Here is a 27,595-nt window from a genome sequence, read left to right on the forward strand (position 1 = left end):
CTTTTGACTTTATTTTCTCTCATTTTTGTTTTACAAAAATTTGGCCTTTTGGATGACTTTATACTTGCTCCTATGATTAATCATACACTTTTCTTGGTCGATGCTACATTATTATCTTTAAGCTATCTATGTGATGATCATTCACTTATGTTTTTGGTGTCATGTGCATTACTATTCATTCCTATCATGTATGCGCACCACCAAGATGTATGTGACATGGAAGAGTGACCCATTATCCTAATTGATTGTGCATTTGCATTCAAATGCAAATTATAAATAATGCACAAATTGAGGGGGACCTCTTGCTTTTCACATGCTTCTCAAAGCGTCGATGCTAATCATTGATTATATCTTTCGTCGAAGCTTTGATCTATATGTTGTCATCAATTACCAAAAATGGGGAGATTGAAAGCTTAATTTCTCACTAAGATGGTTTTGGTAATTGATCACAACATATGCATCATTGGACTAATATGTTTATCCAAGTATATTCCAGAAAAGTTCAAAATATGCATTGGCTAAAGGCTTATGTGGAGATGCCCCTTGATGCAAGAAAGGAATAAGATGGGCCCAAGCTTCAAGCTAGAAGAATCTTCATTTTATATTTGCGAGAAATCATTTTTTAGTCTATAGGAAATCATTTTATATTCATAGAATAGGCATTAAAATGAACTGGTTGCTCTAGTGCTCAGAGATAGCCACCAAAAATACTCACTCATTTTCCCACATAATCATTCTGTCCAAAGCCAAATACACAAAATCGCTGCCACCAATATTCTCATTTCGGCCCTACCGATTTTCATCCCACACTCAACCCTAGCCAAAGCCATTAAATCTATGCAACTGAAAGTGTGTCGGTGCTACCAAGTTCAGGAGACCAACTTTCTATTGCCTCGGTACACAAAATCAGAATTTTTGAGTTTGAGTATCATTGTCACCGAGTTGCGTCATCTGACCATTAGCCACCTTTTCGGTGTCACCTAGTTGTGCATGTCAGTTCCACCGAGAGTCAAAAGTTGTTGCCTTTTGTGCAAGTCGGTACTACCGAGTTCATGATTGCGGTGTCACTGAGTTGGTCACTTTAGGCGTAACAATTGGATTTTGAGGACTGCCTATATATACCCCCTCCACCCATCTCTCATTCGAGGGAGAAGCACTCAGAACACACACTTCATTGCCAAATCCATTTTTCTGAGAGAGAGCCACCTACTCATGTGTTGAGTTCAACATATTCCAATCCAATCATTTGAAACTTGATATCTAGCCTCCCAAGTCGCTTTCCACCAAATCAACATCTCCTACCGATGCCTATTCTGTGAGAGAGTGGTTGTGTGTTGAGGAGACTATCTTTAGAAGCACAAGAGCAAGGAGTTCATCGTTCTACCACATCTATTACCTTTTGGAGGGTAGTGCCTCCTAGATTGGTTAGGTGTCGCTTGGGAGCCTCCTACTTCAGGTTGTGGAGTTCAACTAAGATGTTTGTAAGGGCAAGGAGATCGTCTACGTCGTGAAGATCTACCATGAGTGAGGCTAGTGCTGTGTGGACGAATGCCGTGGTGGAATAGACAAGGCCGCTTCTTTGTGGACCCCTTGTGGGTGGAGCCCTCCGTGGACTCTCGCAACCGTTACCCTCCATGGGTTGAAGTCTCCACTAACATGGACATACGTTAGTGCCACCCATCGGAACCATGCAAAAAATCACGGTGTCAACCTCATGCGTTTGATCTCCCTACCTTACTCCGTTACTTTACACTTGCATGTTTTACATTGCGCTGCTATACTCTTAGAACTGCATGTGTAGGGTGTACTTGACTTGCCATAATTGCTAATACTGGCCCGCAACTAAAATTGGGAAAATGCTAAGTTTTTATCTTGTCAAGTAGTCTAATCACTTTTGGACATATGCCCTAGAGCCAATAATAAATTGGCCCGCAACCCAATAATAAATTGTGCATGATAATCGTTTATTACCCATGCTAGAATTGTATTGATTGGAAACTCAAATACATGTGTGGATACATATGCAACACACTGTCCCTAGTGAGCCTCTAGTTGACTAGCTCGTTGATCAAAGATGGTCAAGATTTCCTGGCCATAGACAAGTGTTATCACTTGATAACGGGATCACATCATTAGGAGAATGATGTGATGGACATGACCCAAAACTATAAACGTAGCATATGATAGTGTCAGTTTATTGCTACTATTTTTCTACATGTCAATGTATCTGTTCCTATGATAATGAGATCATGCAACTCCCGGACATCGGAGGAATACCTTCTATGTATCAAACGTCACAACGTTACTGGGTGACTATAAAGGTGCTCTACAGGTATCTCCAAAGGTGTCTGTTGGGTTGGCATGGATCAAGAATGTGATTTGTCACTCCGTGTTACGGGGAGGTTTCTCAGCGCCCACTCGGTAATACAACATCACAACAAGCCTTGCAAGAAATGTTACTACGGAGTTAGTTACGGTATCTTGTATTACAGAACGAGTAAATAGACTTGCCGGTAACAAGATTGAACTAGGTATGGAGATACCGACGATCGAATATCGGGCAAGTAATATACCAAGGACAAAGGGAACAGCATACGGGATTAACGGAATCCTTGACATAGAGGTTCAACCGATAGAAATCTTCGTAGAATATGTAGGAGCCAATATGGACATTCTGGTCATGCTATTGGTTATTGACCAGAGAATCTCTCAGGTCATAGCTGCATAGTTCTCGAACCCGCAGGGTCTGCACACTTAAGGTTCGGTGATGTTTCGGTATAGTTGAGTTATAGGTGTTGGTAATCAAAAGTTGTTCGGACTCCCGGATGATATCCCAGACGTCATGAGGACCTCGGGAATGGTCCGGAGGTAAACATTGATATATAGGAAGTCCTGTTTTGGTCACCGGAATTTTTTTTGGCTCATTAGTAGTGTACCGGGAGTGCCGGGAGGGTACCGGGGACCATCGGGAGTGGTGTCACGCCCCGAGGGGCCTTATGGGCTGTGGGAGGATACAAACCAGCCCCTAGTTGGATGACATAAGCTCCCACTACGGCCCATGAGGTTTGAGAGGCAAAATCCCAAAGGTGGAAAAGGTGGAAGGGTTTCCAAGTGGAAAGGAGGAATCCTACTCCTAGTAGGATTGGAGTAAGACTCCTCCACCTCCAATTTCGGCCAAATCTTGAGGGTTTGAGGCTGCCTCCTCCCCTCCCTCCCGCCAATATATACTAGAGGTATTGAAGGTTTTTGAGACACACAATTTCACCCACGTGCTACCCTCTCCTCTAGTATGTAGTTCTTCCTCTAGATCGGATTTCTGATGGTGCTTTGGCGAAGCCCTGCAGGAATAGATCACCACCATCACTGGCGCGCCGTCACGCTACCGGAGAACTCGTCTACTTCCCCGTCTCTCTTGCTGGATCGAGAAGGCGGGGGGTCGTCATCGAGCTGTAAGTGTGCTGAATGCGGAGGTGCCGTTCGTTCGCCACTAGATCGGGATGTATCGTGATGGGATCGCGGGATGGATCGTGATGAGATCGCGGGATGGCTTGCGATTTGAATCGTGAAGATGTTCCACTACATCAACCGCGTTATATACTCTTCCGTTTAGCTATCTACAAGGGTATGTAGATTCACTCTCCCCTCTCGTAGATGATCATCACCATGGATAGGTGTTGCGTGTGCGTAGGAAAATTTTGTTTCCCATGCTATGTTCCCCAACAGTGGCATCATGAGCGAGGTTCATGCATAGATGATATCTCGAGTAGAACACAAAATAGTTTGTGGGTGTTGATGTTCGATTTGCTGCCCTCCTTAGTCTTTTCTCGATTTGGCGGTATTGTTGGATTGAAGCGGCCCGGACCAACCTTACTTGTATGCTTAGGAGAGACCGGTTTCATCGACTAACATGCAACTTGTTGCATAAAGATGACTGGTGGGTGTCTGTTTCTTCAACTTTAGTTGAATTGGATTTGACCGAGGTGGTCCTTGGAGAAGGTTAAATATCAAATTGCATATCACCGTTGTGGCTTTGCGTAAGTAAGATGCGATCATACTATATACCCATAGCAGCCAAGTAAAACATGCAACAACAAATTAGAGGACATCTAACTTGTTTTTGCAGGGTATGAATGTGATGTGATATGGCCAAAGACATGATATGATATATTGGATGTATGAGATGATCATGTTGTAATAGTTAAATAACGACTTGTGCGTCGATGCTACGACAACCGGCAGGAGCCACAGGGTTGTCTTTAAACTAATGTTTGTGCTTGCATATGTGTTTACTATATTTCTAGGTAGTAGCTTTAGTAGTAATAGCATAGATAGCACGACAACCTCGATGGTGACACAGTAATGGAGATCATGATGTGGCGCCGGTGATGATGAAGATCATGTCAGTCCTTTGATGCTGGAGATCAAGAAGCACAAGATCATGGCTATACCATGTCACTTATGATTTGCATGTGATGTTAATCGTTTTATGCACCTTATTTTGCTTAGAATGACAGTAGCATTATAAGGTGATCCCTCTAAAATTTCAAGACAAAATTGTGTTCTCCCCGACTGCGCACCGTTGCGACGGTTTGTCGTTTCAAGGCACCAGTGATGATCGGGAGTGACAGACTCAACGTTCACATACAACGGGTTTGCACACACGGAATAGTCAGGTTAAACTTGACGAGCCTAGAATGTACAGACATGGCCTCGGAACACAAGAGACCTAAAGTTTGAGCATGAATCATATAGTTGATATGATGAACATGGGTATGTTCACCAGTGAAACTATACTCAACTCACGTGATGATCGGACTTGAGTTAGTGGGTTTGGATCATGCGCCACTCGAATGACTAGAGGGATGTCTATTTTGAGTGGGAGTTATTAGTAATATGATTAGCTAAACTCAATTATCATGAACATAGTCAAAAGGTCTTTGCAAATTATGTTGTAGCTTGCGTTGTAGCTCTACTGTTTTTGATATGTTCCTAGAGAAAATTTAGTTGAAAGATGATAGTAGTAATTATGCGGACTGGGTCCGTAAACCGAGGATTGTCCTCATTGCAGCGTAGAAGGCTTATGTCCTTAATGCACCGCTCGGTGTGCTGAACCTCGAGCGTCGTTTGTGGATGTTGCAAACATCTGACATACACATTTTTTGATGACTACATGATAGTTCAGTGCGTAATTCTTAAACGGCTTAGAATTGAGGCACCGAAGACGTTTTGAACGTCATAGAACATGTGAGATGTTCCAAGAGATGAAATTGGGATTTCAAGCTCGTGCCCTTGTTCAGAGGTATGAGACCTCCGACAAGATTCTTTGTCTAGAAAGTAAGGGAGAAAAGCTCAATCGTTGAGCATGTGCTCAGATTGTCTGAGTGCTACAATCGCTTGAATTGAGTGGGAGTTAATCTTCCAGATGAGATAGTGATGGTTCTCCAAAGTCAATGACACCAAGCTACTGGAGCTTCGTGATGAACTATAACATATCAAGGATAGATATGATGATCCTTAAGCTATTCACGATGTTTTACATCACGAAAGTAGAAATGAAATAGGAGCATCAATTGTTGTTGGTTAGTAAAACCACTAGTTTCAAGAAGGGCAAGGGCAAGAAGGGATACTTCATGAAACGGCAAACTAGTTGTTGCTCTAGTGAAGAAACCCAAGGTTGAACCCAAACCTGAGACTAAGTGCTTCTGTTATGAGGGGAACGGTCACTGAGGTGGAACTACCATAGATACTTGGTAGATGAGAAGGCTGGCAAAGTCGACAAAGGTATATTGGATATACCTGATATTGATGTGTACCTTACTAGTACTCCTTGTAACACCAGGGTAATAGATACCGGTTCAGTTGCTAAGTGTTAGTAACTCAAAATTATAGCTATGGATTAAATGGATACTAGCAAGGGTGAGGTGACGATGTGTGTTGGAAGTAATTATAAGGATGATGTGATCAAACATCGCACACTCCTTCTACCATCGGGATCGGTGTTAAACCTAAATAATTGTTATTTGTTGTTTGCGTTGAGGATGAACATGATTAGATCGTGTTTATTACAATACGATTATTTATTTAAAGAGAATAATGGTTATTCTATTTTCTCTAATAAATACCTTCAATGGTTTACTGAATCTCGGTCGTAGTGCTACACATGTTCATAATATTGATGTCAAAAGATAGAAAGTAGTAATGACAGTAGCACATACTTGTGGCACTGCCGCTTGAGTCATGTTGGTATAAAAGGCATGAATAAGCTCCATGCTTATGGATCTTTGTACTCACTCATTTTTGAAACGTTTGAGACATGAAAACCATACCTATTGGTATAAACACATGAAGAAACTCCATGCAGATGGATCGTTTGGACTCACTTGATTTTGAATCACTTGAGACATGCAAATCGTACCACATGGGCAAGATGACTGAAGGCCTCGTTTTCCAGTGAGATGGAACTAGAAAGTAACTTATTCGAAGTAATACATTTGGATGTATGCAGTCCAATGAGTGCTGAGGCACGCAGTGGATATCATTATGTTCTTACTTCACAGATGATTTGAGTAGATACTAGTGTATTTGCTTGATGAAACACACGTCTGAATTATTGAAAGGTTCAATAGTTTTAGAGTAAAGTTGAAGATCGTAGTGACAAGAGGGTAACATGTCTACGATATCATAATAGAGATGAATATCTGAGTTGCGAGTTTGGTACAAAATTAAGACAAATATGAAAATTGTTTCACATCTCATGCCACCTAGAACACCATAGTGTGACGGTGTGTCTGAACGTCATAGCCACGCCCTATTTGATATGGTGCATACTATGATGTCTCTTATCAAATTACCACTATCATTTATGGGTTATGCATTAGATACAACCGCATTCACTTTAAATAGGGCACCACATATTTCCATTGAGATGACACCGTATGAACTATGGTTTGGAGAAACCTAAGATTTCGTTTCTTAAAAGTTTGGGGCTGCGATGCTTATGTGGAAAAGTTTCATCATGATAAGCTCGAACCCAAAGCGGATAAATGCATATTCATAGGACACCCAAAACAGTTGGGTAAACCTCCTATCTCAGATCCGGAAGCAAAGTGTTTGTTTCTAGAAATGGGTCCTTTCTCGAGGAAAAGTTTCTCTCGAAAGAATTATGTGGGAGGGTGGTGGAACTTGATGAGGTTATTGAACCGTCACTTCGACCAGTGTGTAGCAGGGCGCATGAAGTTGTTCCTGTGGTGCCTATGCCAATTGAAATGGAAACTGATGATAGTGATCATTAAGCTTCGGATCAAGTTACTGCAAACCTCATAGGTCAACAAGGTCACGTACTGCTACAGAGTGGTACGGTAACCCTGTCTTGGAGGTCATGTTGTTGAACAACAATGAACCTACGAGCTATGGAGAAGCGATGGTGGTCCTGGATTCCGGCAAATGGATGGAGGCCATGAAATCTGAGAGAGGATCCGTGTATAAAAACAAAGTGTAGACTTTGGAAGAACTACTTGATGGTCGTAAGACTATTAAGTGCGTATGGATCTTTAAAAGGAAGACAGACGATGATTGTGAAAAGTCACCATTAAGAAAAGCTTGACTTGTTGCAAAGATGTTTCCGACAAGTTCAAAGAGTTGACTATGATGAGACTTTCTCACTTGTAGTGATGCTAAAAGTCTGTTCGAATTATATTAGCAGTTGTTGCATTATTTATGAAATATTGCACATTGGATGTCAAAACATTGTTTCCTCGACGGTTTCCTTTAGGAAAGGTTGTATGTGATACAACCAGAAGGTTTTATCGATCCTAAGGATGCTAACAAGTATGCAAGCTCCAACGATCCTTCTATGGACTGGTGCAAGCATCTTGGAGTTGGAATATACGCTTTGATGAGATGATCAAAGCTTTTGGGTTTATACAAGGTTTATGAGAAACTTGTATTTCCAAAGAATTGAGTGGGAGCACTATAGAATTTCTGATAAGTATATGTGGTTGACATATTGTTTACCGGAAGTAATGTAGAATTTCTGGAAAGCATAAAGGGTTGTTTGAAAGGAGTTTTTCAAAGGCAAACCCGGATAGATCTACTTGAACATTGAGCATCAAGATCTATAGAGATAGCTCAAAACGCTAAATAGAACTTTCAATGAAATGCATGCCTTGACAAGTTTTTGAAGGAGTTCAAAATAGATCAGCAAAGAAGGAGTTCTTGGCTATGTTGAAAGGTGTGAATTTGAGTAAGACTCAAAGCCCGACCACGGCAGAAGAAAGAGAAAGGACAAAGGTCGTCCCCTATGCCTTAGCTGTAGGCTCTAAAGTATGCCATGTTGTGTACCGCACCTAATGTGTGCCTTGCCATGAGTCTGTCAGGGGTTACAAAGAGTGATCGACGATTGAATCACTGAACATCGGTCAAAGTTATCCTTAGTAACTAGTGGACTAAGGAATTTTTCTCGATTATGGAGGTGATTAAAAAGTTCGTCGTAAAGGGTTACGTCGATGCAAGCTTTGACACTAATCTGAATAACTCTGAGTAGTAAACCGGATTCGTATAGTGGAGCAGTCATTTGGAATAGTTCCAAATGGCACGTAGTAGCAGCATCTATAAGATGACTGATACGTCTCCGTCGTATCTACTTTTCCGAACTCTTTTGCCCTTGTTTTGGACTCTAATTTGCATGATTTGAATGGAACTAACCTGGACTAACGTTGTTTTCAGCATAATTGTCATGGTGTTGTTTTTGCCCAGAAATAAAAGTTCTCGGAATGACGTGAAAATTTACAGAGAATTTTTCTGGAATTTATGAAAAATACTGGCGCAAGAATCAGCGGAGGAAGTGGAGTCGTGAGCCCACAAGCCCACCAGGCGCCCCCCCTGGCCGCACCAGGCATGCTTGTGGGGGCCACAAAGCTCCACCGCCTCCAAATCAAGCTCTATTTAGTCTGTCTCGCCCGGAAAAAAATCAAGGAGAAGAGTTAATCGCGTTTTACTATATGGAGGCGCCGCCACCTCATGTTCTTCATCTGGAGGGCAGATCTGGAGTCCGTTCTGGGCTCCGGAGAGGGGAGATCGTTGCCATCGTCATCATCAACCTTCCTTCATCGCCAATTCCATGATGCTCTTCATCGTTCGCGAGTAATCTCATCGTAGGATTGCTGGATGGTGATGAGTTGGATGAGATCTATCATGTAATCGAACTAGTTTTGACGGGGATTGATCCCTAGTATCCACTATGTTCTGAGATTGATGTTGCTACTACTTTGCCATGCTTAATGCTTGTCACTAGGGCCCGAGTGCGATGATTTTAGATCTGAACCTATTATGTTGTCGCCAATATATGTGTGTTTTAGATCCTATCTTGCAAGTTGTAGTCACCTATTATGTGTTACGACCTGGCAACCCCGGAGTGACAATAGCCGGAACCACTCCCGGAGATGACCATAGTATGAGGAGTTCATGTATTCACCAAGTGTTAATGCATTGGTCCGGTTCTTTATTAAAAGGAGATCCTTAATATCCCGTAGTTTCCATTAGGACTCCGCTGCCACGGGAGGGATGGACAATAGATGTCATGCAAGTTCTTTTCCCTAAGCACGTATGACTACATACGGAATACATGCCTACATTAGATTGACGAACTGGAGCTAGTTACTTATCTCTCCGTGTTATAACTGTTGCATGATGAATCACATCCGGCATAATCATCCATCACTGATCCAATGCCTACGAGTCTTTTACTACTGGTCCTTGCTACGTTACTTTGCCGCTACTGCTGTCACTGCTGCTACTGTTACTCTATTGCTACTGTTGTTACTCTGCTGCTACTGGTTACTGTTGCTACTGCTGCTATCACCCTACTTTTCTACTGATACTTTGCTGCAGATACTAAGTCTTTCAGGTGTGGTTGAATTGACAACTCAACTGCTAATACTTGAGAATATTCTTTGGCTTCCCCTTGAGTCGAATCAATAAGTTTGGGTTGAATACTCTACCCTCGAAAACTATTGCGATCCCCTATACTTGTGGGTTATCAATGACATAGAGATTTGTAAAGATCACACAGATCTGAAAGGTTCAGATCCGTTGACTAAAAACCTCTCTCACAAGAAAGACATGATCGAACCCAAAACTATATGGGTGTTAGATTCATTACAATCACATAGTGATGTGAACTAGATTATTGACTCTAGTGCAAGTGGGATACTGTTGGAAATATGACCTAGAGGCAATAATAAATTGGTTATTATTATATTTCCTTGTTCATGATAATTGTTTATTATCCATTCTATAATTGTATTGATTGCAAACTCAAAAAAATGTGTGGATACATAGACAACACATTGTCCCTAGTGAGCCTCTAGTTGACTAGCTCATTGATCAATGATCAATGTTTCCTGGCCATAGGCAAGTTTTGTCACTCGATAACGGGATCACATCATTAGGAGAATGATGTGATGGACATGACCCAAAACCATAAACGTAGCATATGATCGTGTCAAGGTTTCGTGGCCAGAGGCAAGTTTTGTCAATGTATTTGTTCCTATGACCATGAGATCATGCAACTACCGGACACCGGACATATACTTTGTGTGTATCAAACGTTGCAACGTTATGGGATAACTATAAAGGTGCTCTACAGGTATCTCGAAAGGTGTATATTGGGTTGGCAAGGATCCAGACTGGGATTTATCACTCCGTGTGACGGAGAGGTATCTCGGGGCCCACTCGGTAATACAACGTCACAACAAGCCTTGGAAGCAATGTGACTAAGAAGTTAGTTATGGGATCTTGTATTAAAAAACGAGAAAAGAGACTTGTCGGTAACGAGATTGAACTAGGTATGGAGATACCGACAATCGAATCACGGGCAAGTAACATACCGAAGGACAAAGGGAACAGCATACGGGATTAACTGAATCCTTGACATAGAGGTTCAACTGATAGAAACTTCGTAGAATATGTAGGATCCAATATGGACATGCAGGTCCCCCTATTGGTTATTGACCGGAGAATGTCTCCAGTCATGTGTGCATAGTTCTCGAACCCGCACGGTCTGCACACTTAAGGTTTGGTGACGTTTCGGTATAGTTGAGTTATAGGTGTTGGTAACTGAAAGATGTTCGCAGTCCCGGATGAGATCGCAGAAGTCACGAGGAGCTCCGGAATGGTCCGGAGGTAAAGATTGATATATAGGAAGTTCTGTTTTGGTCACCGGAAAAGTTTCGGGCTCATCGGTAGTGTACCGGGAGTGCCGGAAGGGTATCTGGGACCATCGGGAGGGGTGTCACGCCCCGAGGGGCCTTATGGGCTCTGGGAGGATACAAACCAGCCCATAGTGGGCTGACATAAGCTTCCACTAAGGCCCGTGAGGTTTGAGAGGCAAAAACCCAAAGGTGGAAAAGGTGGAAAGGGTTTCCAAGTGGAAAGGAGCAATCCTACTCCTAGTAGGATTGGAGTAGGACTCCTCCTCCTCCAATTGCGGCCAAACCTTGAGGGTTGGAGGCTGCCTCCTCCCCTCCCTCCCTCCTATATATACTAGAGGTATTGAGGGTTTTTGAGACACACAATTTCAGCCATGTGCTACCCTCTCCTCTAGTTTGTAGTTCTTCCTCTAGATCGGATTTCTGCGGTGCTTAAGCGAAGCCCTGCAGGAATAGATCACCACCATCACTAGCGCGCCGACACTCTGCCGGAGAACTCATCTACTTCCCTGTCTCTCTTGCTAGATCGAGAAGGCGGGGGTCGTCATCGAGCTGTACGTGTGCTGAACGCGGAGGTGCCGTCCGTTCGGCACTAGATTGGGATGGATCGTGATGGGGTCACAGGACTGATCGTGATGAGATCGCGGGACAGGCTGCGATTTGAATCGCGAAGATGTTCCACTACATCAACCGCGTGATATACGCTTCCGCTTAGCGATCTACATGGGTATGTAGATTCACTCTCCCCTCTTGTAGATGATCATCACCATGGATAGGTATTGCGTGTGCGTAGGAAAATTTTGCTTCCCGTGCTACGTTCCCCAATAATCACCCCCCTCTAGACATACTTTCGATCCTACAAAAAACAGCTATGCGTACTCGTTGGGTTCCACCATAATATCAAAGTGAATTACATACAAAATTGCAGCGTTTCAGACAAGGAAATATTAGTGTAGAAGAATATTATGAGGAATTACAAACTCACATGATTAGATGTGGTATTGGTGAGGACAATGAAGCTATGCTTGCACGTTTTATGGGTGGATTAAATAGAGATATTCTGACTATTCTAGAATATAAGGATTATAAAACTATCGCTTGTTTATTCCATCTTGCTTGCAAAGCTAAACGCGAAGTGCAGGATCGACACGCATTGGAGAGAACTAACTTTTCTGCAGGTCACACTTCCTCATGGACGCAACGCACCTCATCTAGTTCCACATGTCTTCCTGCATCAGCATCGCCTACTTCAGCCACCAACTCCAACAGAGATACAAGGAATTAGGCCCCTGCCCCACCCTCCGCCAGAAGCACACCTTCCGAGCCATCACAGAGCTCTTCTTCATCCGTGGCATCCACATGGTAAACACATGAGGTTATCTGTCGTCGTTGCAAGGGGGAAGTCATTATGCGAGAGAGTGCACATACAAGCGTGTGATGATTGTTACCAAGGATGGTAGATATTACTCTTCTAGTGACTATGATGAGGAGACTTTGGCTCTTATTGCAAGTGAAGAACATGATGTAGATGATACAGTACAAGTGACACAATACATGGCTCCTGACTACACTGACAAGTATGAAAGCTTAGTTGCTCAATGTGTTTTAAGTGTGCAGGTAACACAGGCTGAGCAAAATCAGAGGCACAACTTGTTCCATACAAAGGGAGTTGTGAAGGAATGTTATGTTCATGTAATCATCGATGGAGGGTGTTGCAACAACTTAGCTAGCCTGGAGATGGTGGAGAAGTTGTCTCTCACCAGCAGATCACATCCTCATCCTTACTACATCGATTGGTTCAACAACAGTGGCAAGGTTAAGGTAACACTTATTGTTCGTGTGCATTTTAGCATTGCTACATATTCTGATTTTGTTGATTGTGATGTGGTACCCAGGCAAGCATGCTCCGTTTTACTTGGTAGATCATGGCAATTTGAGAAAACAATTGTACACAATGGTAGGACAAATTAGTATACTCTTGTTCATAAGGATCAATATATATCTTTGCTTCCTATGTCTCCTGAACATATTATGAAAGATGACATTGCTAGAGCTAGTAAAGCAAAACAGGACCTACATAAGAGTGAAAATCAGATTGTATCAAAGGAATTTGAGTAACACAATAAGCCTAATAAACCATCATCTAGTGTTGCATCTGAAATAAAACTGAAGAGTGGTTGTTTACTTGTCACTAAATCTGATATTACTGATTTGGATGTTACTACATCTATTTTTCCATGCTTTCATATGCAAAGAGGTATTATTTTCATTCAAGGACATGCCTCCCTCGTTGCCTCCTGTTGTCATTAACATTTTGCAGGAGTTCACTGACATCTTTCCACAAGACGTGTCACCGGGATTACCACCTATTAGAGGGATTGGGCATTAGATTGACTTAATTCCCGATGCATCGCTACCCAACTTTGCACCATACCGCACCAATCGAGAGGAGACAAAGGAGATTATGCGTCAAGTATAGGAGCTACTCGAAAAAGGTTATATACGTGAATCTCTTAGTCCTTGTGCTATTCCTATTACTCTCGTGCCGAAAAAAGATGGTACATCGCGTATGTGTGTTGATTGTAGAGGCATTAATAATATAACTATTCATTATCGTCATCCTATTCCTAGGCTAGATGATATGCTTGATGAATTAAGTGGCTCTACAATTTTCTCCAAAGTTGATTTGCGTAGTAGATACCATCAAATTCGCATGAAATTGGGAGATGAATGGAAAACAACATTTAAAACTAAGCTTGGATTATATGAGTGGTTAGTTATGACTTTTGGGTTAACTAATGCACCTAGCACTTTCATGATATTAATGAATGCAGTTTTACGTGATTTCATTGGATGATTTGTGGTAGTCTACTTTGATGATATACTGATTTATAGTAGATCTTTGGAGGAACACTTGGATCATTTGTGTGTTGTTTTTATTGCTCTACGTGATGCACGTTTGTTTGGTAACCTTGGGAAGTGCATCTTATGCACCGACCAAATAAATTTTCTTGCCTATATTGTTACTCCACAAGGAATTGAAGTTGATAAAGCCAAGATTGAAACTATTGAGAGTTGGCCGCAGCCCAAAACTGTCACATAAGTGAGGAGTTTTCCTGGGCTCGCAGGCTTTTACAGGCGTTTTGTGAGAGATTTCAGCACCATTGATGCACCTCTCAATAAACTTACAAAGAAGGATGTTCCTTATGCTTGGGGTACCACAGAGGAAGAAGCCTTCACGGTTTTGAAAGATAAGTTAACACATGCTCCTTTACTCCAACTTCCTGATTTTAATAAGACTTTCGAGCTTGAATGTGATTCTGGTGGAGTTGGATTAGGAGGTGTGTTATTACAAGATGGTAAACATGTTGCATACTTTTTTGAAAAATTGAGTGGGCCTAGTCTGAATTATTCTACTTATGATAAGGAATTATAAGCTCTTGTTCAGACTTTGGAAACATGGCAACATTATTTATGGACCAAAGAATTTGTCATACATTCTAATCATGAATTTTTGAAACATATTAAAAATCAAGCAAAATTGAACCGTAGACATGCTAAATGGGTTGAATTCATTGATATTTTCCCGTACGTCATTAAAGACAAGAAGGGTAAAGGAAATGTTATTACTGATGCATTGTCTCGTCGTTATACGATGCTTTCACAACTAGACTTTAAAATATTTGGTTTGGAGACCATCAAAGATCAATATGTGCATGATGTTGATTTTAAAGATGTCTTGGACAATTGTAAAGAAGGGAGAACAAGGAACAAGTTCATCATTAATGATGGATTTGTGTTCCGTGTTAACAAGCTATGCATTCCAGCTAGCTTCGGTCGTCTTTTGTTGTTACACGAGGCGCATGGAATAGGATTGATGGTACACTTTTGCGTAAAGAAGATGGAGGACGTACTTGCTACACATTTCTTTTGGCCAAAGATGCGACGGGATGTTGAGCATTTTGTTGCTTGTTGCACGACATGTCAAAAAACTAAGTCACGACTCAATCCTCATGGTTTATATATGCCTTTGCCTGTACCTAGTGTTCCTTGGGAGGATATATCTATGGACTTTGTTTTAGGTTTACCTCGAACAAAGAAGGGGAGGGATATCATATTTGTTGTCGTGGACATATTTTCAAAAAATGGCACAGTTTATACCATGTCATAATAGTGATGATGTTGCTAATGTGGCTGATTTGTTCTTTCGTCAAATTATTCGCTTGCATGGTGTGTCAAATAAGATTGTTTTAAATCGTGATGCTAAATTTCTTAGCCACTTTTGCAGATGTTTATGGGCTAAGTTGGGGACAAAATTGCTTTTTAGTAGTACATGTCACCCCCAAACTGATGGATAAACTGAAGTTGTCAATAGATCATTGTCTACTATGCTTAGGGTTGTTTTGAAGAAAAAACTGAAAATGTGGGAAGAATGCTTGCCTCATATTGGATTTGCTTATAATAGTTCACTGCATTCTGCTACTAAGATGTGTCTTCTGAAGTTGTGTATGGTTTCTTACCTCGTGGACCTATTGATTTGTTACCTCTTCCATCTTCGGGGAAGGTTAATTTTGATGCTAAAGAAAGTGTTGATTTGATATTAAAGATGCATGACTTAACTAAGGAAAACATTGAGCATGAATGCTAAATAGAACCTTGTTGGAGATAAGGGTAGAAAACATGTTGTCTTTGCACCTGGAGATTTTGTTTGGTTGCATTTGCGTAAGGATAGGTTTCCTGATTTGCGTAAGTCAAAGCTAATGTCGCGTGATGATGGTCCTTTCAAGGTGTTAGAGAAAATAAATGATAATGCATATAGACTTCAGCTGCCTGCAGATTTTGGGGTTAGTCCAACTTTTAACAATGCAGATTTGAAACCATATTTGGGTGAGGAAGATGAGCTTCCGTCGAGGACGACTTCAGTTCAAGAAGTGGATGATGATGAGGACACCAATATCATTGTTACACCCACAGCCCTAGCTAATATACATACTGGACATCAATACCATTGTTACACCCGCACGCCAATTGAATTACCAAGTACTTTCGTTTCTTGGAAATCCTTCTAATGTTCATGAACATATGATGCTGCCTAAGTTAGATACTTTTGTTGTACTTATGAATGAAAGACCTAGCATGGACAAAAGGATATCCGTTGGAGCAGGATCAAGCATGGAGAAGAAGGTGCACGCGCGGGAAAAACCAATCGAGCTTCCATTGGTGATTTTCGCACTTTGAAACCACCATAAGGAGAGCATGAAGGCTTGAACGAAATATTCAAGGTGCCACTTTATAAATTTCATCCATAGGTTCTTATAGGGACCGCACCACCTTATTTTTGGCCAAGCACATGTGATTTCGAAATACCATATTATAGGCTATTTTTAGAGTGCGTATGTGTGGGGAAACCGAGTTTAGGGTCCTTTTTGGACCCCTCCACCAAGGGTCACGAAAACTCCTCTCTATTCCCTCATATATACAGCCCTTAAGGCACTGTTTAGACTTGGGTTTTGTTTAGATTACAAGTTCACCATAGCTGCAACTTCGCGTTCTTTTTTGTGTTCCACGACCAGACAACGGCGTCACAGAACCCCACTTCCATCAATAAAGCTTTCCTCTTATATTCGCAATATCCAGATTGCAATCTTAGTTTCTTGCTTGTTCTACGTTTGCGTGCAAGAAACAGACCCTCGTGGTCAGGTTGATCGTGCTCCAACGTGGTTAATAACCTCTCGGAGTTGGTTTAGCAATTGCTAAGGCACGACGTCCTCACACGTCTGTAGTCGGATCATCAATGCCTACTCCACAAAAAATGATAACCACCATCTCGTCGAAAGACAGGGACAGCTTCACCTCTATCACGTCGGGCAGCACGGTCATGGACGGTGGCGTGCGGCGGCTGGCCTGGTTCGGGTGGCGGGGCGATTCGGTCGGCAACATCGACGCGCCATCTGGTTTCCAATCGACGGCCGCATGGAGGGCCTGGTGGACGGCTCGGCAGCAACTCTGGTCACATCTCTTCTGGCCGGTGCAGCCGACGACGGTGGTCATCTCCTCCGCTGGAGGTGGTTGGTCTGAGGCTAGATGGTCGGATCTCGAGATCGGTCACCTAGTCCCGACTACGAGTTGGGGTGACATAGTTGTTGGTGACACTACAAGAAATATGCTCATACATGACGTTCTTTAAGATGTCGTTGATGAATTCGTCATAAATCTATGACGATTTCATCCGAGATTTTCGTAAGACGTTTCAGGGGATCAAATCTACATATAAATTACAACAATGTGAGTCAAAAATGTCGTAACCGCATAAGATGAGATCGTCATAACTTTTACAACGATTATAAAAATGTCATAACATGTTCTAACTATGTTGACATGTCACTCGTGGGTCCATTCTATCCCACCTCATCCTAGTTTGTGAAGTAACATACTATTATGTCATTCCAAAAATTCTCGAAAAATTCTCATAAATACTTTGGATCATATATTCCTCAAATATGTGAAAACCCTTCCTTCCATAGTTCAAAAATAATTCAGCAATATTCATTTTCCTATTATGTTCATAATAGCATTTTGTGAAGGAAGTGCTATTTCTATTTCTTTGATTACCCTCATATTTTTTGGGCACTCTTTCCTATCCAAATAATTGCCTCATGAAATCTTTCTTAACAATTTTCCTAGTAAATCTTTCTCAGCAAATTTCCAAAGTTTGTGTTCAGCTAACAACTTTGTGAAGGAAGTACTAGATAGGAATATCCTGATGAGTTGAATTTTTTCCACATCTTCTATGTGCCCAAAACATAGCTCTCCACAAAATTTTAGCCCCATCTAACAATCCATGTGAGCTCATCATCCAATCTTTGTTTCTGGAGGTATTTTCATTTTGTGAAGCAACTACATTTTATATTGCTTTATAGTTGATGAAAATTTACCACGGGATGAAACTGGCCATATAACCTCATTCCACCAAATTTTAGCTCATTTAGTTCAGCCAGTTTCCCTCAATATTTTTCCCAATATTCTGTTCAGTGGAGAGCATTGTGAAGGAAGTACAATATTTTTATCCAAATTTTATGAAATATTTACAGTGCCTTTAATGTGTCCAAATTATCACCCTCCTCCAAATTTTAGCTCAATCCAATCATCTATGTCAGCCCAGTTTCAATTACCATTTTATGTCTAGATTTGCACATTGTGAAGGAAGTGTCACTTTGGCATGTCCAACTGGTATAATTTTTTTGCAGTGCCTTCATATGCCCAAATTAACATCATACACCAAATTTCAGCTCAATCCATTCATTCATTTGATCCCAGCTTCAACATCCATATTTCTGCACAGTGTGTTACTTTGCAAAGAAAGTGCCACCTAGATTCATCCATTTGAGCTAAAAATTTGCCAAGAGAGTCACCTTAGTAGATGATCATCCTCATCCAAAATTTAGGCTCATTGTCTATGTGCATTACCCGCACCGCTAATCAAACACTTGGCTGCTAATTCATGTTTGAGCTTAGTTCAGTCTCCTCGTGAGATTCTTCTATTGTATTCTTCTTCCTAACACCTACCGAGGGATTGTCAACCCAACAAACATGCCTATTCCACCCAGAACGCGTGGCAACGCAGCGGTCAGGCGGTGACCATGCGGCTGGCATGCAAGTTCACGCGCTCTGGAGTTGGGGCCCTCGACCACCATCCAAACCTCGACGTCAAGCCACCAAACCATGCATTTCTGATTCAATAGATACTTATGAACCTATAAATGGTTTTTGGAAAAAATAGTAGCAAACTATAACGTAGCTGCAGTTCAAATTTAACCTGCTTCCAACTGAATCGACATAAATTTGTCTTTTTCACGAGAGATGGATAAAAGCTTTTAACACTGAACCATTTTTTCAATTGTACATTAAATATGACCTAGTATTTTATAAAAATGATTTGGTCCAATTTTGAACCAAATATATGGTAGGTCCTTCACAAAAAAATTCATTTTGGGCACTTGAAAAATGGAAAATGATTTTTACATACAAGGAAAATGAAAACTTCCTTAATCAACATTGTTTTCCATTCCAATATGCACCCTTGTGCATAATATTATATCATTTCAATAAACTATGTCATGAATGTCGCCATAAGATTGATCATTTGGCTTGAAAGCCATGAATCTTCACACATGATAACACATTTCTAAGAACACTTTTTAAAAATAATTGTTGTATTACAAGTTTATTATTTTTCCTCGTAACTTTGTCACATATAATGACACAATGCAAAGCTTTTCTATTTTTTTATTTTTTGTTAAATATTTCATGGCCATTTCAAAATGGGTCAAAATAGCTGGTATGACTGTTCCTACCTAGTGGTTGAATCTTGGAAATATTTTGGTGTTTCTCTTATTAAATAGATACTTGTGTACGTATAAATGATTTTTGGGAAAAATAAATAGAAAACTGTAATGTAGGTGCAGTTCAAATTTGACCCGCTTCCAATTGATTCAACAAAAATTTGTCTTTTTCATCAGAGCCTGATAAAAGCCTTTAACACCCAACCATTTGGTAAATTGTACATTAAATATGTCCTAGTATGTTAGAAAAATGATTTGGTCCAATTTTGCAAAAATATATGGTAGGTCCTTCACAAAAAAAATCATTTTGGGTACTCGGAAAATGGAAAATGAATTTTCTGTCCAAAGAAAATGAAAACTTTGTTAGGCAACATTGTTTGAAATTCAAATACGCACCCTTGTGCACAATATGAGATCATTTGAATAAACTATGCCATGAATGTGGCCATATGATTGATCATTTGGCTTGAAAGCATTAATCTTCACACATGGTAGTTCATTTATGAGAACACTTTTTTAAAATAATTGCCATATTACAAGGTTATTATTTCACCTAGTAAATTTGTCACATCTAATGACACAATACAAAGGTTTTCTATTTTTCGATTGTTTTTTAAATTTGCATGCCCATTTCAAAATGCGGTCAAAACGGCGGGTATGACCGTTCCAAGCTAGAGGTTGAATCTTTGAAAGAAAATTGGCGTTTCTCTGATAAAATAGGTATCTATGTACCTATAAATTATCTTTGGAAAAAATAAAGAGCAAACTATAAGGGAGCTGCAATTCAAATTTGACCCCCTTTCAAATGAATCAACAAAAATTTGTCTTTTTCACGAGAGATGAATCAAAGTTTTTGACACCCAACCATTTGGTCAATTGGCATTAAATATGACATACTATTTTAGAAAATTAATATGGTTTAAGTTTGCAACAAATATATGGTAGGTCCTTAAAAACCCTTATTTTGGGAATGGGAAAATGAAAAATAATTTTTTCATCGAAAGAAAATGAATACAAGTTGGTGATAATCCATGAAATATGATATACCTTGAGTGGAAATTTTAGTGATGCCATTTTACAATACACTCTTGATAGTTGCTTCACAAACACACATATTTTTAACACTTCAAAATTATTTTTAGTGTTCCATATATCAGACCAATCAGAACGCAGAACTAGCCTTCCCACGAATCATGCAACAAACACCGTTGGATGCTCTCGAACGACAGCCATCAATCCCACCCCCTCTCACCCACGTAGCCCTATCCTCTCGTCCCTTCTCCCCCACGCAACCGCCAACCCAACCATCTCCCTCCCCCTCCGATCCAGATCCAGATCCACGACCGCAGCAACCCTCCTCCGATGACTCCGTCGTCTCCGCTAAGGCCAATCCCTTCCCCGAGAGCCGGCCTCCAACCTACAAGAAACACCAGCCGAGGCGTGCGCGTGGGCCGACGGTCCAGACGCCAGCCGATGGGCAGCCTCGCCGGCGGGGTGGTGGCCAGGCGGCGGCGGTTCATGTGCCTGCACGGGTTCCGAACCAGCGGTGAGATCATGTTGAAGCAGGTGGTGGGGAATTGGCCCCTCTGAGGTCACGGCACGCTTCGACCTCGTCTTTGCCGACGCGCGCTTCCCCGCCGAGGGCATGTCCAACGTTGACGGCATATTCGACCCGCCCTACTACGAGTGGTTCCAGTTCGACAAGGTCCTCCACCATCCACGTTCCCCCTTCCTCCCGTATTCCCATTGCCTGATCTATCTTTTTTTTCCAATGTCTCTCCTGCGTCCAGGTTTGGTGGAGCCAGTAGTGCCACCTTTTGTTAGCTTTTGTATAACTCCTTCAGACTCCAAGAACAAGTAACGATTGCAAATTGTCATGGTAATATCAGGGTTTGATTTTGTCTGGTGCACTCCCGGGCCTCCAAGAACAAGTAAGCTGATGGATTCTGATAACCTTACCGCATCAACTCCAGTTCAACTCTTTCACACGCAAAGTAGTACTTCTTCCTAAGACATGCTGAATTGCTGCTAGAGCTGCAACTTTATTTAGCTCATTGTTCTCTGTTTTGTTGGGAGGGATTGGCCTTGACTCTGCTGCCATCACCGTCACCGACCGCATCGTCCTGCTCGGCACCCATGATGGCACCCTCCACATCCTCGACTTCCAGGGCAACCAGGTACGGCCACCACATCCTTGTAGAGACGGAATTGTGGGCTTTTGAGGGGGGCGACTATAATCTTTTCCTGCGGAGATTTATGGATACCGATAGCGGAATTTTGAGGGATTACTTCACTTGTCATGACACATGCTCAAATTCTATCCTTGGAGGAAGAGTCGACATGATTAATTAAATGAGCTAAATAAAAGAGTTGTAACTGTCTGCATCAAAAGCTTCTGCTATAGTAGTAATATATGTAAGTTGGCTGTTTACAACTCTTGGGTGTAGTTATAACATATAAGAGCTGCTTGGATGCGAGATCATGTTGTTTTGCGCTTCGAATTCCATCCCTTTTCACCTTTTACGCTCTGCCTTGCAGTAAGCTGCAGACTGAGGCCCTCAAGGAGGACATCACCCAGGTGGTGACGGATGCCAAGGAGAAGATCAAGAAATTCACTGAGACCGTTGAGCTCCAGATCGGCCCCAAGAACTATGATCCGCAAAAGGACAAGCATTTCAGCGGCTCCGTCAAGCTGCCCCACATCCCACTCCCTAAGATGAGGGTCTGCATGCTTGGTGATGCCCAGCACGTGGGAGAGGTATGGACCTACTGCTACTGTTAATTAATCGGTTATCCTTTTCCTCTGTAAGAACATAGGTGAACTTCGAGGTACGCCTCTGTTCTATTTCAGGAGACACATGCTGTTAAGAGAGTGGGGAAAGTTCATGCGAAGTAGTCTCTAGTTGCTACAACGTGGTACACGATGCTTCCTGGGGTAAGATTCTTGTTATGGCATTTCGAGTAATTAAATGTCAAGTAACTGCAAAATGTTTGACTCCATTGCTGATTGTTGTATTATCATGTAGGTTGTTCTTTTGAAAGAAATTAAAGATGGTGATGCGGAGGAGCTAGCGAAAAGATGTCGAGTTAATGTTTTTCACATTGAAGACCTGGGAAAATGTAACTTGTCTTTGACTTCCTATTTTGAAAGGCTGAGAAGTTTTAGCAGCTCTGGATTTTCTTATTTATTGACCATTGTATCTGAGTAGCGTAGCAAGGGAGGGGTTTGTCAATCCTAGTAACACCAAGTCTACCAGATCATCGTTTTGTCATATCGCCTAAATTTTAATACTGTAGTATTTATTTACAAATAAAAAGTCTTAGGCCTAGTAATACATTAAAGAGGGAACTTCTGTGGTCTATTTTAGATAAAAGGGGACATGTAATTTTCTCTATATAATAGCATGGTGCTGATTTAGCGCTGATATGACCTTACAACGGTATTACATTGTAGTGTTTTCTGCATGGTTTCGTATCACTAGTTTCATTTGCCTTCACATTTGAGTATATTACTTGTTTTTGTTTTTATCCTTGATTAGTATCAATTGTTGTATTGTAAACATAAAATTGTGTTGGTTCCTCTTTTACAGAAGCTCAAGTGTGAAGTGTGAAGCCGTGAAGTGTGAAGCCAAGTATGAAGCTTTGAAGTCCTACTCAGTTTAGAGTAGCATATTGTAGCACATCTGTGTTGTAAAGATTGTAATAGATTTATTTAGTCCTATATTTAATCAATTTTATGTGTTCTTAGTTCTATTTGAAATTCATTCTTGGATTGAAAGTGGTCAAAAAGACAATATATTAGTATTAAATTTAGGTTGATTCTATGTTTGTGTTGTCACCTGTATTGGATCAGATATATTTGTGCCTTCATAATGCTCGAGACCAAAAAGACTTCGATTACAAAAAGGATAAGGTCTAACAAATAAATGGAATGTAAAAATCTGGAGGCCCAAAATTTGAAAAAAAAATTAGATCTGCATGACATGTGGGACCAAGTTATGATATTTATTTGACAAAATGTGAAACTTCTGACGTGTGGGCCTAATTTTGAGATCAGCATGACATGTGGGACCAGTACAAAAATAAAATGACCAAAAAAGATAATCAATAAAAAGTAAAAGGCCAAAAACCAAAATTCGAAAAAAAAAATACTAGAAGTGGGTGTAAATAGGCTAAGGTTGCAAAACAATCCCAATAAGAAAAAAGCCCAAAAATAAAACCAGCCCATGTGATCAAATGAAATGGATTGGGATGATTTCAGCCATAACGTTTTGATTTCGTCGTAATTTTGCCACGTAGGACTGCCACGTAAGATTGGTTTAGATTGCCAACGACGATTTAGGATCGACGTAAAGGTTACGACGATCTAGGAATCGTCGTAAAACTTACGACGATCTAGGAATCGTCGTAAAACTTACGACGATTTCGATCAATACGTCGCTGCTGTCAGTTTTTGACGCCTCGTTTTCGACGCTCGATTTTTCGTCGTAAGATCGTCCTAAATTAAAAACCGTGATGATGTAGCGACTAAAATATAGCATCGTGTATTAGCATATTTCTTGTAGTGCGAAAACCGATCCGACGGCAGATGATGGCGGCGTTCTGTGTCGTCACCTTGATGAATGCATCGTCATGTAACTATTGTCGACCTGCTCGTGCTGCTCCGGGGAAAACCCTGGGATCTGGTATTCCAGATCGGACGATGGCGACACTACGGTGTCGTTTCTCTCTTGAGAGCATCATTTGTGGAGCGGCGCTGGAAGATTGAGGCAGGAGTTGGAGCGGCTTCATCTTGAACGGAGCTTCGGTGGAGATCTCAAGTCATGTGTGGCCGATAGGTGCTACACTGTGTCATGCATGTTCGGTAGTTGCTACGCACGACATATCTTCTATAGTCTCCCCGTCGGGATGGACAAGCGCAGGGCGGTGGTGCCGTTAGGCGCCGTGGTGGCGTCGATGGATGGCCGGACTGACAATGGTGATGTGGATCTGTCTCCTGAAGATGGGACAACGATTCGATGATGATGTCGGCTTCTAAAACGTGTGCATGTGATGTATGATTTAGGTATATTGTACCGGTTGTTAGATCTGATACGTTATGTGGATGGATCGACGACTATATCTGCTTTAGATATAAAAAAAGTGAAAACACTCCACATTTTCAAGGTTGTAGGTGTGAGCGATAGTTTATGGTGGTTTGATGTATGTTTTTTTAGACCTTTATAAAATAATTAATGAAGATATTTATATAATCCTTTAAAAAACCAATCTAAAATCCAGTATTCTTATAAATTCAATATTGCCCACTCTTGCGATCTACTGCCTCCGTTCCTAAATATAAGTCTTTTAAGATATTTCATTAGGAGTCTACATACGAAACAAAATGAGTGAATCTACACTTTAAAATATGTCTATATACATTCGTATGTAGTCCATTAATGAAACCTCTTTAAAGATTTATATTTAGGAACGGAGGGAGTAAACAACCACAAAAGGAGAATCAACCTTGTAATCAAAATCCTAAGTTTCGTCTGAACATGCAAGCGTTCAATCTATTTGACCAAGAATGAGCGTTGACAGTTTTCACCTTTCAACACATTCATTAATTACATATCTCTCCCAGCACATGTTCTTCGTTTTCATATACGTAGAGGATTATGAAGTATGGACAGAAGAGTTGTAGTGGTAAGCGAGAGGTGTCCAAACTTTGCAGCTTTTCCACCCCGCGTCTGAATTTGTCGATCCGTTCATCGATGTAGGAAACCACGAGAGCATACTTACATGAACTATTGACTTTGTTTTTCTTACGTACTTTATTGATCGTCATCACAATCAACTTGATGCAAACTGGGACATATATGTGTCTTTTATATGGGCGTTCAAATAGTTGGATGCATTACAAATTCTGTGGATATCTTCAGGGATTACGTGTTACGTTTAGTACGTAATTTTGGGAAAATCTAAGGAGAAGCGCAGCATCACAGCACTTTCATGGCGGCTACACGCGGATGCAAAAACCTTGTACCCTATGATTAAATCATCACATTAAATGCTTTTTTAAAATTTTTAAAATGATTTATCTCACAGATTAATAATTTTATTGGAGATTCGTCTTCATCGTTAGGTTCGTCTCGACAAGATCTTTAAAATAAGATCCCATGTCGACATGTTTCGTTGATTTTTTTTCGTCGTTCCTAGTTGCCACATTTATGTCATCATAGTTGTCATTTTATGGATGTACAATTGTCATAAAAATTATGCATAATTATCGGGACAATAATTTTTTACTTTTGAAGTATTGCAGTGTTATGTGGAGCTAAAAAGTGATTATTAAAGCACTAACAATAAGCAAGTAAATGCATGAACTAGTAGAAGTACAATGAATCAAGTTTTTTAGTGGTGTATATCGACATTCTTAAACCTGATAACCAAGTTGATTTAATGTGAGAACTATGTGACAAATAATATGACAAATAAGTGATAATAATTTGGCAAGTACCGACGAAAACAAAAGTTATCGAAACATATCAACATGGGATCTAGTTTTAAAGATCTCGTGGTGATAAAGTCAGTGGTGAAAACGTATCATTAATTGAGATAACAGTTTGGGAGATAAATCTTTTTAAAAATACAAAATTGAAATAATACATAATGATGTCATGTTGCATGCATGCAAAAATGGATGGAAAGAAGCCGCCGCATGAGAAGACTAATATGCGGCGCCGCTCCCTAGTGAAGTCCCGTAATCTTAACTATATGCATGTTAACCAACCTAACTATGCATGTTAACGTGAAACGACAGGGTTTCTGTAGTTTAAAAGAATGGGACACACAAGTCGAGTCAATATCATCAAGAATAGGTAAGAAGACACTAGTAGAAAACAGGGCTATCGTTCGGCCCTGGCCAGCCCATTAGTCCCGGTTCTTAAAGAACCGGGACCAATGGGGGGTATTAGACCCGGTTCGTGAGCCCAGGGGGCCGGCCGGGGGCTCGTGGGCATTGGTCCCGGTTCGTGTGGAACCATTTGTCCCGGTTCGAGCCACGAACCGAGACCAATGGTCCTCGCTGCTGGCCCACAACCATTGGTCCCGGTTCGTGGCATGAACCGGGACAGAAGGGGAGGCTTTAGTCCCGGTTCATGCCACGAACCGGGACAAATAACTTGCCTATATATACCCACCGCCACGGCAGAGCACTCCACAGTGCTTTGTTTTTTCAATCCGGCGAGGAGAGGGCATTTGGGTGCTCTAGTTCACCTCCTATGCACATGAGGTGTTCGATGAAATGCCCGAGCCACACTAGTTAAGCTTTCTCCTCTCGAAGCTCGACCTAGGAGCTCCATTTTTTTTCGAGATTTGTCTAGATTAAGTGGTCCGTCACGCCCCGTCCCCATTTTCACCGCCGTTGATCGCTCGCGCCGATCTCGTCGCCGGCACCACCATGGTGAGCTTCTTGTTCTTATCTTCTTTATGATACTTGTCTGATTTTCTTACATTAGATAGATATTTGTCTGATTTTCTTAATTTTGACACACATAATTATATGTAATGCACGCAGATGAACCGGCAATGGATGTATGGTGACAGACACACCTCCGAGTACATTAAGGGCGTGCATATTTTCTCGAAGTGGCTGAGGCAAACAAGCAGAATGGTTTTATGTGTTGTCCATGCAGTAAATGTGGGAATACGAAGTCTTACTCTGACCGAAAAATCCTTCACACCCACCTGCTTTACAAGGGTTTCATGCCACACTATAATGTTTGGACGAGGCACGGAGAAATAGGGGTTATGATGGAAGACAGCGAAGAAGAAGAGGACGATGACAACTATGTGCCCCCTGAATACGGTGATGCTGCAACGGGGGGGAGCTGATGAAGATCAAGAGGCCTCAGACGATGTGCCCGATGATGCTGCAACGGGGGAAGCTGCTGAAGATCAAGAGAAACCAGACGATGTCCCTCATGATGATCTCCGCCGGGTCATTGTTGATGCAAGGACGCAATGCGAAAGTCAAAAGGAGAAGCTGAAGTTCGATCGCATGTT

This window comes from Hordeum vulgare, chromosome 6H (assembly GCF_904849725.1).
Source record: "Hordeum vulgare subsp. vulgare chromosome 6H, MorexV3_pseudomolecules_assembly, whole genome shotgun sequence".
In the NCBI taxonomy this organism is placed as follows: Eukaryota; Viridiplantae; Streptophyta; class Magnoliopsida; order Poales; family Poaceae; genus Hordeum; species Hordeum vulgare.